General features: G+C 37.9%; 1 non-coding gene across 1 annotated transcript; it reads left to right on the top strand.

Annotated features, from left to right (window-relative positions):
• Window positions 1–1,182: 1,182 nt before the first annotated feature.
• On the top strand, window positions 1,183–1,284 carry LOC111758619 (small nucleolar RNA U13). The gene has a single exon (XR_002792809.1). It is a non-coding gene; the product is annotated as a small nucleolar RNA U13 (small nucleolar RNA).
• Window positions 1,285–15,370: the final 14,086 nt, after the last annotated feature.

Raw genomic sequence — 15,370 nt, 5'->3', positions numbered from 1 at the left:
CTCTGTTATTTTTTTTATGAAATTTTGTTTTACTTTTTTCCATACAAAACAAAACATGATAGTATGTCGTTGTCCAACTCAGTCAGCAGATCTGGCACCATATGACTTCTGGTTCTTCCCCTAGTCAGAATGACCAGAAAAGGTGGACGTCTTGAATTGGTTTAGGACACTGAGCCAGTCCAAGCAGCACCACAAAGGCATTCGTGAAAGAGGACTTCCGGAGCTGCTTCAGAAAGGGGCAAAACGATGGGGTAAGTGTGTGAGAAGCATGAGGAGGGTTCTGAGGGGTTAGCAGTTACTGTAGTAATGTTTAACAGTTTCACTACTCACCTTAGTTTTGATCATGCCTTGTATGTTTTATGATCATGAAAGAATTAAACTAGAATGCAATAAGAGGATATTTAGGATATCCTGGACTACTTAGAAATTAGCACATTCCTAATAGCCCATAGGTCAAAGGAAAGACAAAAGAGCAATTAAAATATTTTGATTTAAATTGAAATAAACACACAATTTATCAAGTTGTAGGATTCAATTAAAAGCAATGCTTAGAGGAAAACTGATGACATTAAATATGCATATTAGAAAGGTATCAAATTAATTATCTCAACTATCACCTTAAGAAATCATAGATTTAAAAATAAATAGAAGCAAATAATAAAGAACAGAAATCAATGAAATTAAAATTTTTAAAAAGTAAAGAAAATCCATCAAATCTAAAATTAGTTTTTTTGAAAGACTGACAAAATGTAAAAATTCCTAGCTTAGCCGATAAAGAAAAACACAGATTACTAATATCAAGAATGAAAAATTTGGGGCTGGGGATTTAGCTCAGCAGCATAAGCACCTGCCTTGCAAGCAGGCAGTCGTGAGTTCGATCCCTGGTACCGATAAAAATGAAAAAGACCAAAAATAAATAAATAAATAAATAAATAAATAAATAAATAAATAAAGAATGAAAAATTTTATACTATAAATTTTAAACTTTATACTACAATTTATAGTTTATACTATATAGTATAAACTATATACTATATATAGTTACACTATACTATATACTATATATAGTTATACTATACTATAAATTTATACTATAAATTAATGCTACAAGTATAAGAAAGTATCTTAAGCAAAATATTGACTATAAATTGACACATTAGATATATCAGAATACACAAATCGATGCTTAGGTTCATAAGCGTGATGATTGGGTGTTCATGCTCTATGCATGATATGTGCCTCCTTTCAACCTTGTTATGACTTTGGCACATTACCCATCTGACATGAAAAAAAAGAAAAAAAAAAGAATACACAAATTTCCAAGGCATAGTAAGGAGGAAAAAGGTAATCTAATCACATACATACCTCTCTAAGAAACTGAATTTGTCAAATGAAAACCTTCCAACAAAAAAACTTCAGGCCCAGATGGCTTCAGTAGTGAAGTTCTACAAAACATTTAGGGAAAAAAATCATATAATTTTTTACAAATTCTTCTAGAAAATTGAAGAGAACAAAGTATTTTCCAACCTATTTTTATGAGGCCAACCCAAATATACAAACCAGAATAAAGATGTAAGAAAAAATCCTTCAAATCCTTACCCATCCTGAACACAGACACAAAAATGCTCAGCCAAGTACTGACAACCTGAACCCAGCAGTACACTGAAGAAGAAAATGTGACAAAATTTGGAAAATTATTTTTAGAGTGAAAAATTGGTTCAACATTCAAAAATCAATTGGTGTAATTCAGTTAACCAGGGACAGTGAGGTGGATGAATATTTCTTTTCTTATGGTGCCAGGAATTGAACTCAGGACCTTGTGTTTGCCAGGCAGGTGCTTGTGCTGCTGAGCTATATCCCTGGTGAATATTTCAACAGAAGAATAAAAAAGGTAATTTTTAAAAAATTCAACTTTGATTCATTACAAAAACTTTCCACAAAATAGGAATGGAAAGGAAACTCTCAAACTGATAAAGGTAATTATGAAATTATGAAATAAGAAAAGATCTTTTCTTTTTCTTTTTTTTATCAGTACCAGGGATCGAACTCACAATCACACACTTGCAAGGCAGGTGCTTATGCTGCTGAGCCCCCAAGAAAAAAATCATATTATGTGGTAAAAGACTGAAAAGTGTCTTCTAAGAACAATGCAAAAGGGCTGGACATGTGGCTTGGCACTAGCGTGTACAATCGGCATGAGAAGTCCTAGTTCCAACTGCTAGCACTGCAAAAAAAGGAACACCGCGAAGATGTTTACACTTTCTACTGAGCACATGCGCTCAACATCGTACGAGAGACCTTAGCAGTGGAATAGAGCAAAAACAATAAATTATGGTCAGCATTATAACTGGTAATGAAAAATAGCATATATATGTATATATAATGTTGTTTGGTGAAAAACAAAACTCTTGATTCAGAGACAATATGATGAGGAAAATACTAAAGAGTATTTTTGCAAGTTGGTAGGACCAGTACAGTAAATGCACTGAGCAAAGTCACAAGATGCAAGGTAAGTGCAACTAACTGAATTTCTATACACTAGCAACAAGTGACTGGAAAATGGAAAAAGTACCATTTAAAGTACCATTTACAGGAACACTGAAAACAATGATGCACTAATGATGAAAAAATATGACTGAAGTAAATGGATACATATTCTGTAGTCACTGATTGGAAGACAATATTATTAAGATATGAATTCCATCAACACTGACCTATCAGTTCAGGGTCCACAGTAGATGGCAGGGCACTTGCTTAGCATGAACTTGGTTCAGTGCCCAGTGCTGGAAGAGAAAGACTGACCTAGAGACTTGATGCAATTCCAATTAAAATCCTAGAAAGAATTTTGTAGCAATCAATAATCTGATTCCAAAATTTATATGCAAAGCGAAAAGAACAAGAAGTCCAAAACAATCTAAAAAAACAACAAAGTTGGAAGACTTGATTTCAAGTGTTAATTTCTGGGTTTTTTTTTTTTTTCCTTTTGTCTTCTTGAGACAGAGTCTCACTATGCAGCTCAAGCTGGCCTTGGGCTCACTTTGTAGCTCAGGCTGGTCTCAAACTTGCAAACGATTCTTTTGCCTCAGCCTCCCAAGTGCTGGGATTCACCACTATGCCCAGTTCAAGTGTTACTTTCAAGCCTAATAATCAATATAATGTACTATTGATGAAAGGATGGACATGTAATCAATAAAAAAAGATCCACACCCATAAGACCAATTTACTTTTTTCATATACAAAGACAATTCAGTGAAGAAATGTGATTGTTGCCTCAATGATGAATGAATGAATGATGAATTGGACATCAGCCTGAAGAAATACAAAATGATCCACATCTTACACCATCATCAAAAACTCACCATCTATTCAAACGTAAGACCCTGAACTACAGAACTCCTACAAGATATCATGGGAAAATGTAATTTTATGACCTGAGTGGGGCAGAGATTTCTAAGATGTGATGCCAAAAACAATCCATCAAAGAAAAGGTGATATTTTGGACTTCATCAAAACTGCTTTTCTCTTTGAAAGTCACTGTGATGGCAAAGGAACAGTGGAAACTGCAGATTTAGAGAAAATATTTGCAAAACACATATATGGTAAAGGATTGGCATTCATAGTTTTAAGACTTTAAATTTAATAATAAACATCCTAATACAAAAATGGACAAAATATGTGAACAGTCATTTGACTACAAAAAATAAACAGTGAATACACACATGAAAAGATGTTCACCACCATTACTCATCAGGAAAATGCAGATCAGTGCTACAGCAATACCCAAAACAACAAACACAACTCAGATGACAAGAAACACAGTACCAAGGACAAGAACACAGAGCAGCCACACCCGTCCTGCACTGCTGGTAGCAATGCAAAATGATGGGTTCATGTCAGAAAATAGTGAAACATATTTGCTGTAAGATCCAAGAAGTTCAATTTTAGATATTTATCCAAGAGGAATGAAATCTCAAACTTACATCAACATCTGTATATTAGTGTTTATAACAGCTTTATTCATAATCATTTAAAAAACCTAAAAACAACCTACATGTCTCTAACTTAGTGAATAAATAAACTATGATCTATCCAAATGATGGAATTATATTCACTAACCAGATATAACCTACTGATAGACCCAGAAATACCTTTGAATTTCAAATGAATTATTCAGAGCAAAAGAAACCAGATAAACAATGTCTACTTACTATATAATTTCATTCTATGACTGGGAAAAGGTAAAATCATGTGGACAATCTAGATCAATCTTCACTGGGGGGAGGGGGCCAGGGAGGTCAGCTGACTATCGAGGAATGAAGAGGAATTATTTGGGAGAGATGGAAACATTCTATATCTTTATTGTAGGGTAGTTAGATGATTGTGCATTTGTCAAAATTCATAGAACTGTGGGCCAGGGATTTAGCTCAGTGGCATAAGAGCCTGTCTAGCATGTGCAAGGTCCTGAGTTCGATCCCCAGTACCAAAAAAAAAAAAAAATTCATAGAACTGTATCATTAGAGGTTGATTTTACTGTATATAATTATGTTTTAATATTTTTAAAAATTTATTTATTTATTTACTTTTTTGTACTGGATATCAAGCTCATGACCTCGCAATTGCCAGGCAGTCTCTTATGCCACTGAGCTAAACCCCCAGCCCATTTTTAAAAACTTTTTGTGTGCTGGGATCAAACCCAGGGCCCTAGAGTTGCAAGGTAAACACTTTATCACCAAGATACATTCCAAGACTGATTGATTTTAAACAGTAAGATAAAGGAGCTTTAAAGTAACAACGTATGTGGTAAGTCTTTATAGACGTATTGAAGAAGGTGGGAGCCAGCAGTGCCTTTGCCCTGAGAAGGGGCTCACTGCATGAGAGGAGCAGTTGAACCTGGGGACACAGGTGATGGTGACGGTGATGCCTGGGGATCCGGGAGGCCTCTGCAGAGAGACACACAGCAGTGAGGGAAGCGGGAGGACGTGGAGGACTGCACTGGCTGGCAGTGAGTGCAGAGGACTCGGTCCTTCTGCTGGAAGACAGAAATTGGCCAGGAGCCATTGTGAAGATGGGCCGGATAAACCTTGAACTCAGAACAGCTGCTGGCTTCCTCTACCAGCTCCCAGCTAGGCCTAAACCTGTGGAAATTGCTTGGATTGCGGCAAGCCCAGTGAGTCTGGTCTCAATGCAGGCCTGCTGAGATTATCCACTACTCCGCCATAAAGCAACTGCTGCATTGCTGAGTCGCTAAGATTCGGGGCCGTCTCCACAGGCTATCTACCAGTGAAACCAGAGAGAATGCTGGGAGTAGACTCTGTCTTTCTTTCTTTTCTTTTCTTTTTCTCCTTCATTGTTTTTATGTGAGTGTGAAAGTGGCTCCTAACCACTTTCTTAAGCTCATCTATTTTGTGTGGCTGTGGATCTGTCCTGTTCTTCCTCTTACCTCTTCCAGCTCTCTTTTCCTTCAGTCTTCTCCACCAGTTTCCCCAGGTTGGTGTGATCCCCCTTTGTCCTTCAACCTTACTTCTAATCTCCTTTCTCTATTTTCTCCTTGGTCCATTTAAATGTGAACCTTTGAGGACAAAATTAATGCATTATGGACTTATACATATTGCATAGAATTATTTAGTTTATCTTACATTTTGTTATACAATCACAAATCCGGTTCATATGGTTAAAAGTTGCAAATTAAGGGTTAGCTCTGTTTTCTAGGCTGTTTGACGCTATTGGTACCACTATAGCCAAAATTGATATGATTGTTTTAAACAGCTGTTGGCCCTAATAATCCATGACTGAGATTAACTAAGGGTCACAGAAAATATGGTGGCGCAGTGCCAAAGAACCAGGGACTGGGCCAAACAAGCAACAACTTCTCATTTCCAACAAACTGAAGGGGTAATATAGTCTAACAGACTCAAAACTCAAAAGCTAGCTACATCTGGAAGATACCTCAGAGAAGTAATCATCATCCAAGGGTCCTAAACATTACCAATAAAGTAAGCCACCATAGACAACTTACAAGCATCAACCCAGGAATTATATTTTAAAAAGAGAGAAAATAAAATGGGAAGACACTAAGCAAAATGCAGCCCCAGACATCCAGTTCACCAAAGGCAAATCCAGGGGGCAATGAGGTGGGGCAATCCAAATGGCCCCCCAGCAGGTCTCTCTGAAATGGAGTCAACAAAGCAATTGAATGAGGCTCTGGAAAAAATTAAATCTATTTCTGCTTATTTCTGTATCTCAGATAACTACAGAGCTTACCAAAATACACACCACACTTATTGACATTAGAGCAGGCACAGACAAAAAATAGATGAGCTTAAGAAAATTATGGAAGATCTGCATAGGAAAGAAATGGAATCTATAGAGCAGTTACAAGTAGAACTCCTGAAGAATTAAAAACTCTACTGAATGTATTCAAAGCATATTAGGCCAATTTGAGGACAGGATCTCAGATACTGAAGACAGGGTTGCAGTTAGCAGCCAGGAAAAGAAAGATTTCTCAAAACTAGAACGGGACCATGAGAAAATAATCAAGTAGCTGCTAGATGAGACAAAGAAGAATAATTTAAAATTAACTGGAGTCACCAGACACAGTGGCACATGCCTGTAATCCTAGCACTTGGGAGGCTGAGGCAGGAGGATCACCAAGAGTTTGAGGCCAGCCCAGGTTACAAAGTATACTTGAGGCCAGCCTGAACCATATAGTGAAACCCTGCCTCAAAAAAGACCAAGAAAAAAAAAAGATTAATTGGAGTCAATAAACAAATGGGACACATCACAAATGACATTAAAAATATGTCCACAGATGTCATGACTGAAAACTTTCCTGGTAGAGAAAAAGAACTTGACACACAAGTAAGCGAGGCACACAGGACTCCATAAGCAATGATCAAAAAAATTTACAGCCAGGCATATTGTAGTCAAGATTCCAGAAACTCAACACAAAATCAGAATCCTAAAAGCTGTTAGAGAAAAGAAAAATCATCTATAAAGGAAGGCCCATCAGATTTATAGCTGACTTCTTAGCACAAACTCTCAAGAACTCAGAATGAAATACTCTAAATTCCAAAGGAAACAACATTCAACCCAGATTGATGTACCCTGCAAACTATCTTTCAAAACTGATGGAAAAGTAAGATACTTCCATGACAAAGCATACCGAAAGAAATTTATGACCACCAAACCAGCACTCCAAAATGTTCTGAAGGACATTCTAGAAAGAGATAATAAGGACACAGCTCTATGAAACTCAACAGAAGGAATCTACCAGGAAAAGCAATCAACTAGAGGGGAGGGAAAAAAGTAGGCAGCCAACAACAGGAAAATAACATGACAAGGATAAGTCAGTACATATCAGTTATAGATCAATGTTGATGTTCTTAACTCACCAGTCAAGAGACACAGACTGCCAGACTGGATCAAGAAGCAAGATCCTACAATATGCTGCATACAAGAAATAGATTTAATTCAAAGAGAAATTCACAGACTGAAAGTCAAAGGTTGGAAAACAATATTCCATGTAACAGGAACCCAGAAAGAAGCAGGGATAGCTATTCTGTTTGCAGAAAAAGTGAATTTCAAGCCATAACTAGTTAAGAGAGATAAAGAAGGTAATTATACCCTTGTAAAAGGAACAATCCAAAAGGATGAGATAAGAACCATAAATATATATGCAGCAAATACCAGTGCACCCAGCTATATAAAACAATTACTAACAGACATGAAAATCAAATAAGCCCTAATACAATTGTTTTGGGAGAACTTGATATCCCACTGACACAAAAAGACAGATCAACTAGACAAAAACTCAACATTGAAATGTTAGAACTAAATCAAACTTTTGAACAAATGAACTTAGTAGATCACTATAGAGAGTCCCACCCCACAACATCAGAATACACATTCTTCTCAACTTCACGTGGAACATTCTCCAAAATACATCATATACTGACTCATTCAGCAGGCTTAAGTAAATGCAAAGGAACTGAGATTATCCCATGTATACTGTCAGATCACAGTGCAAAGAAATTGGAGACTCATGCAAAAGGACACCATAAGAACTTCATAAACACATGGAAATTAAATAGTATCCTACTGAACAATCAGTGATTGTTTCATCTTAATAGATGAAAGTAAGAAATTAGACAGCTTTTACAGTTGAATGAGAATGACAGTACAACATATTGGAACTTGTGGGACACAATGAAAACAGTCTTAAAAGGAAAATTTATAACAGCAAATATCTATATCAGAAAAACAGCAAGTACATATAAATAACTTAATGTTGAACCTCAAACTTCTAGAAGAAGATGAACAGGCTCATACAAGGGTGGGAATTACAAAGATCACAACAGAAATTAACACATAGAGACTAAAAACAATAAAGAATCCATGAATTGAAGAGTTGGTTCTTTCAAAGATATTGGCAAACCTTTATCCAATCTTATCAAAAAAGGAAAAAAAGATTCAAATCCCCAGAATTAGGAATTAAAAGGGTGAAATCACAACAGATGCTGCAGAAATCCAGAAAATCATCTATACCTTCTTTGAAAACTTGTATTCTAATAAGATGAAAATCAGAAGAAATGGACAGATTCCTAAATACATATGAATTACAAAAGCTGAATCAAGAAGACATAAAAATCCTAAATAACCCAGTATCAATAAATGAAATCCAAGATGTAATTAAAAATGTATCAAGAGGGGCTAGGGATTTAGCTCAGCGACGTAAGTACCTGCCTTGCAAGCAGGCAGTCATGAGTTCAATCCCCAGTACCGATAAAAAAAAAAAAAAAGAAAAGAAAAAGTATCAAGAAAGAAAAGCCCAAGCCCTGACAGATTCACTGCTGAATTCTACAAGAAATTTAGAGAAGACCTAACACTACTTCTCAAACTCTAATGAAATTGAAAGGGAAATAGCACGCCCAAACTCACTCCTGGAAGCAAGCATTACCCTGACATCCAAACCAAAGAAGTACCCAACTAAGAAAGAGAATTACAGACCAATTTCTCTAATGAAAATAGATGCAAAAATCTTCAATAAGATACTGGCAAAGAGACTGCAGCAAATCATCAAGATTGTATTCCATGATCAAGTGGGATTCATCCCAGGGATGCAGGGATGGTTCAACATATGTAAATCCATAAATGTAACAGACCATATTAACAGAGCCAAGGACAAAAATTACATGATAATCTCAATAGATGCAGAAAAAGCTTTTGAAAAAGCCCAGCACCCACTCATGATAGAAAATTAGAATCAATGGTCTTTATCTCAATCTGATAAAACCATTTATGACAAATCAATAGTTAACATCACATTAAGTGGACAAAAACTGAAAGCTTTCACTCTAAAGTCAAGAACAAGACAAGGATGTCTGCTGTCTCCACTCTTATTCAACACAGTCCTGGAAACTTTAGCCAGAGCAATTAGAAAGAGAAAGAAATAAAAGGAATAAAGATAGGAAAGGAAGAAATTAAACTATTGTTATTTGTAGATGACACAATACTCTACTTAGGAGACTCCAAAAACTCTACCAAAAGACTACTAGATTTAATAAGCAAATTCAGTAACATAGCTGGTTACAAAGTCAACACTCAAAAATCAATAGCCTTCCTGTATATGAATAACAAACTCACCAAGAGAGAAATCTTACACAATACAATCCCAAAAAATGAAATGCAGGGGCTGGGGATTTAGCTCAGCAGCATAAGCTCCTGCCTTGCAAGCGCACAGTTGTGAGTTCAATCCCTGATACAATAAATAAATAAATAAATAAATAAATAAATAGTGCTGGAAAAACAGTTCTTCACATGCCGAAGATTAAAACTGGGTCCATATTTTTTACCATGTACCAAGCTAAAACTGGAATGGATCAAATATCTTAATATTAAAACAGGCTAAACCAGCAGCTCATACAAGGGTGAAAATTATAAAGTTCACAGGAGGAAGAGGGCTGGGGATTTAGCTCAGTGGCACAAACATTTGCCTGGCAAGTGTGAAGTCATGAGTTAGATCCCCAATACCAAAAAATAAATAAATAAATACACAAATAAATCTGCTGAAAAATAGAATATGTAAAATTCTTGAAGATACTGGTGTAGGCAAAGACTTTATGAACAAAACCCAGATTGCACAGGAACCATCACAAAGAATCAACAACTGAGATCTCTACCTACTGAAAAGGTTTGCACAGCAAGAGTGAAGAGACAACCCACCATGTGGGAGCAAATATTTGCCAGCTCTTCCTCAAAGGATTACTATTGAGAACATATAAAGAACTAAAAAAAAAAAAAACAAAAAACAAAAAACAGTCCTCCCGGATTAAAAGGTCCTATCCAAAAATGGGCATCTGAGATTAATACCACATTTCTCACATGAAGAAATACGAACAGTAAATAAATATGTGAAAAAATATTCAACGTCACTGGTCATTCGAGAAATGCAAACGAAAACAATGCTCAATTTCTTTCTTTCTTTTTTTTTTTTTTTGTCTTTTTCATTTTTATTGGTACTGGGGATTGAACTCACGACCACCTGCTTGCAAGGCAGGTGCTTATGCCGCTGAGCTAAACCACCAGCCCCACAATGCTGAATTTCTATCTCACCCCAGAGACAGTGGCTAATGTCAAGAAATCAAGCAATAACTTACACAGGTGGGGCTGTGGGAAAAAGGAACCCCTCACCACTGTTTGTGGGAAATCAGACTGGCGCAACCTCTGTGGAAATCAGTGTAGAGATTCTTCCAAAAATTAGAAGTAGCGGTCCCGTGTAACCCAGTTATTCTACTTCTGGGATCTTTCCAAGATTATTAAAAACAGCAGCACCATTTGTAATAGTCAGATCTTGAAAACAAACTACATACCCATTGACTGAGGAATGGATTAAGATGTGGTATTTTTAGACAATGGAGTACTATTCAACCATAAAGAAGGATACATTGGAGACTTAAGGGTGAATGGATGCAATTTGAGAACATACTCATATGTGTAAACATCGTATTGTCTTATTAGTGTAAGAAGCTGAAAGAAACGACATATGTGTATGTGTATGAGATATATATATATATGTATCTCATATACATATATTAGTTAAGATAGTTATACTACTGATTTCTTTGAGTTCCCTGAAGAAAAAGATTTATGCTATTTTACAGACAATTGAATGCAGATATCTTGTGCTCTGGGTGATTTCAGGATGACAATGCACAATGTATGGACCACTGTTGCCCTGATTGATGTTTTGAAATTCTGTTTTAGTTTGTTATTTTTTCTTCTTCCTTCTTTTTCTACTTGAAATAAAATGGATTTGGAAAAAAAAGAAGGATTATAATAAATAAATGAAGCAAAATTATATAATTAAAATGCACTCTGGTTATCTCCTTCTGTGTGACCAGCTACCAACACTTTAAACACTTAAAAAAATTTAATGGCTCAAAGCAACAGTTGTTTTACTGTATCTCCCAATTTTGTGGTTCTGGAAGTAAGACAGGGAGTTGGGGTCATTCTCCTGGTCCCCTGGACACTGCCTGGGAGCACTCGGTGACATGTGGTGGACAGGTGAGCTGGCCCAGGAGCACAAAGGGCTTCGCTCTCTGAGCTGGTACCCTGGTGGGTCCTGGTGGTGGCCAGCTCATGGGGCCTTCCCTGCCTGAGTATCTGTGGCTGCTTGAATGTGCCATAGCCTGAGGCATGAGTGTACCTAACAGTGATGATGGAGGGCTGCTAACAGCCAAAGAAAAAAAGAGACAGAGAAATAGCTGTTAATGTCGTTCAACTTTCTAAAAAATCTAATCTGAATGTGATCAGCAATCTACATCAACATACTAATATAAAGAAAATGCAACAGAAAGAACACACTAAAATATGCCATGAGAGATAATATATATGCACACTTATATCTGTATGTATGGAAACATACATATATGTACAATATTTTATATATTCTATGCAATTTATAATTATATGTGCAAGTTTAGAGGTTGGAAGAGCCCAGCATCAATAAGCCACACTAGTGACCATTTCTTAGTTTTCATATGCTATTCTCAACCCCCTCACACTGAAAAGAAACCAGGGCTCCTTGGGAAAATGACACTGAACCAGTATAGGGAGCCTGGATCATGCTGTTCAACTATACAGACAAGCTCCACTTGGGAAGCTGAGGCTGGAGGATTTCTGCAAGTTTGAGGCCAGTTTGGGCTATATAGTGAGTCCAGGCAGTCTGAACTACATAGTGAGGTCCTGTCTCAAAAATCAAAAACGGGGCTGGGAATTTAGCTCAGAAGCCTAAGTGCCTGTCTGGCAAGTGTAAGGTCGTGAGTTCGAGCCCTGGTACCAAAAAAAAAAAAAAAAAAAAAAAAAAGACAAGCTCAAAGAAGTTGGAAAAATGACTGAAGGAAACAGGAATCAGCTTGAAGGGGCTCCCACTTGCCAAAATATGTGCAGATTAGATTACTAAAATTGGTAATAACTACAACAATGCCTCACTGTTATAAACAAATAAAGGAGAAATATCTTTCATAGAGGAGAAACCAATGAATATATGTAAAAGGTCTACCAATAAGGAAGGATGGAAAAAACTAAAATGTGAAAGATCTGTTGGAATTAGAATATGACTTTTTGTCAGCCGTAAGAATCCACTGAGGGAGGCGGATGGATGGATACGTGCCAAGACGGAATGAGGTAAAGACAGAGGGGCAAAGCAGTCACAAAAGCTCTCCCACACATAATGCATACAGAAATTGGATAAAACTGTTTAAAAACATTACTTAAAGGTACTGAAAATGTGCAGAATCAAACAAAAACTGGAGGAGGATTTAATATAAAACACAATGGGGAGAAGCAAACCATGTACACCTGCAGCTATGCGGCCTGAGCCACTCCTGTCCCGAGTGCACAGCTCCCAGCCGCCGAAATCCACAACGAAACCACAGTCTTTCCAACTCCAGATATCATCAGTCAGGGTCAGTACCAAGCAGGGAAAAGCAGACGGAAATTTTAATAGGAAATTCTGTGAGTGAAGATTACAGGAGGAAGACCCAAGTTCTGAACATCCCCTGCCCAATTCCCTGGCGGACAAATAAGCCATGCACATGCAAGGGAGACCTCAAGGTCCTGGTGGGACACGAAGTAGAGACCGAAGCAAAAACTTGCTCTTGACAGAGTTGCAGAAGGTGAGATTTGTGAGTTTGCTTTCTGTCTTTTTTTTTTTTTTTCTTCTAAGTGCATTCCCCAACTAGGCACATGTTGGGAGACAAAACACTAAGCCATGTAAGAACGAAATACCACGCACAGATCCTGAAGCCTGCAGAGTTGCTGGAAATCAGGTAGAAACCTGCAGAATCAAGAAGCATCAGAAAGGTGCTTTGCTGATGACCAAATTAAGATGGCTCCAGGAAGACCCCCAGGGACTGAGCTGAAAAGGCAGCAGTGAGAAAGTTAGAAATGGAATGCAGATATCAGGTGCTGCACACGCAGCGGAGGAAAACTTTCTAGAGGGAATCAGGGCAACCTAATTGCCTACTGCAACAACAAGGCAAGGGTCCTCAGAAAATACAGAATTCAGACTCCACACTGGATACTGTATAATTCCTGGATTCCAATATTCCATCAAAAATTATCAGATATGCCCCCTGCCCACCATCAGAAACAAAAGAGAAAACAAGACAGTCAGCAAAAAATGAGTATCACTGAAACCAGATATTGGATTTAGCAGAAAAAGACTTCCAACAGACGTTAGAAAGATGCACAAATAACTAAAGGAAAAATGACACCAATGGATAAACAGATGTGCAATCACAGTAGGGACACAGAAACTTTTGGTGGAAGGGGCATCTTAGAGCTCTAAACTACAACCACTGAAATTCAAATTTTATCAGGAGGGCTCAGTCGTATATTAGAGAGGGTGGAAGAAAGAGCAACAGAAATTTCCAGTCAAAAGAACACCGAATAGATAAATATTGAAGAAAGTGGGAGAAATGAAATGCTGATATTTGATCACAGTAAGAAATTATTATTTTAGATATTGTATCACAAGCAATATATATAATGGTTATGTGTCATTTATAACGTACCATGGATAGTGTGTTACAATAGCTATTTGACATATTTTAAGATAAAGATATGTGATGACAGAAATTTACATCAAAATAGTCATGAATGTGGAATTCCTAGTACTCAATGGATATGAGCCAAGCTTGGTTGAACTGATAATTAATGAAGCTTTTTTACTCTTACTTTTCTGTATGTTTGAAAATGTCCAAAATAACAGGGGCTAGGAGTGTAGCTCAGTGGCAGGTCACTTACATGCCCGGCCTCCATCCACCAAGGCCCTGGATTCAATTCCCAGCACTGCAAAATTAAAGCAAAGCTTAAAGTGAGAATCTCCCGAACTGAACTTTGACAAACTTGATACAGCAACACAGCAATGTTACCAAGACAAGCCAGAGGTCAGAAATAGCACGAGAAATGAAGAAGGCCTTGGCTGGGCCTCATGATAGACTGCACCATACACCCAGGGTAGATCCCAGCGAGGCGGGGTGCAAAAGACCAGTACAGTGACACATGTGACAGTGACAACAGTGTATGTCCCAGTCCAGCCGGAGCAGGGAAACTGCAGCACAGGCCCAGCAGCCCCCAAACCTGGCCCATGTTCCCCCTTGTTCTGGCACTCAGGAAATTTCATCTTGCTCACAACAATTCACAGAATTCCCTGCTTTCAGCTCCCTCCTTGGTCTGCCTGGGCATGGGAAGGGTGGAGTGAAGGGTTACTCCCCACTGCGGGCTTTGTCTTTCCTATCCTCACCTCTGCACACTCTCCAAACAGCAGGAAAGTCCAACTAGAAAGGAGTATAGGGACAGAGACATTTGAGCGCCAACTCAAACGAAAGCTTGACCAGGGCTGGAGGATCCACTTGCAAGGCCCACTTACAAGGCTGCCGGCAGGAGGCTGCAGTTGCTTCCCGTGTGGGCTTCAAGGGTAGCTGGCTTTCCCCGGAGCAGGGGCCTAAGAGAGCAACGAGGGAAGCCACGGTGCCCGCCACGGCCTCGTCTCCAAAGTCACATGTCATGATCTCTATTTATTCTATTCAGTAGACTTGAGTTGCCAACGCCAGTCCATACTCCAAGGGCTCAGCCTGCCTTCACTAATTCACCTTTGTCAGTCTTCATAGGCATGGAAAGCGTCCTCCGAAAGGACCCTACACCAAGGTGTGTCCTGTATTTCAGTATAATGTTAATTTACTTTGGGATGTTAAACTAACTTCAAATTCCTGGGACAAATTCCACTGTCATGGCTTTTGATCCTTCTCATGTCCCTGGGTTTTCTGTGTTCTTTCTCAATTTTCTTGAAGTGGTAGCCTCAGTTTTT

Source organism: Cavia porcellus, unplaced genomic scaffold, assembly GCF_034190915.1.
Source record: "Cavia porcellus strain 051 isolate PalLab524CR breed Dunkin Hartley unplaced genomic scaffold, mCavPor4.1 scaffold_5, whole genome shotgun sequence".
In the NCBI taxonomy this organism is placed as follows: Eukaryota; Metazoa; Chordata; class Mammalia; order Rodentia; family Caviidae; genus Cavia; species Cavia porcellus.
Note: the sequence above shows the minus strand (reverse complement) of the source record. Positions and strands in the feature narration are given on the sequence as shown.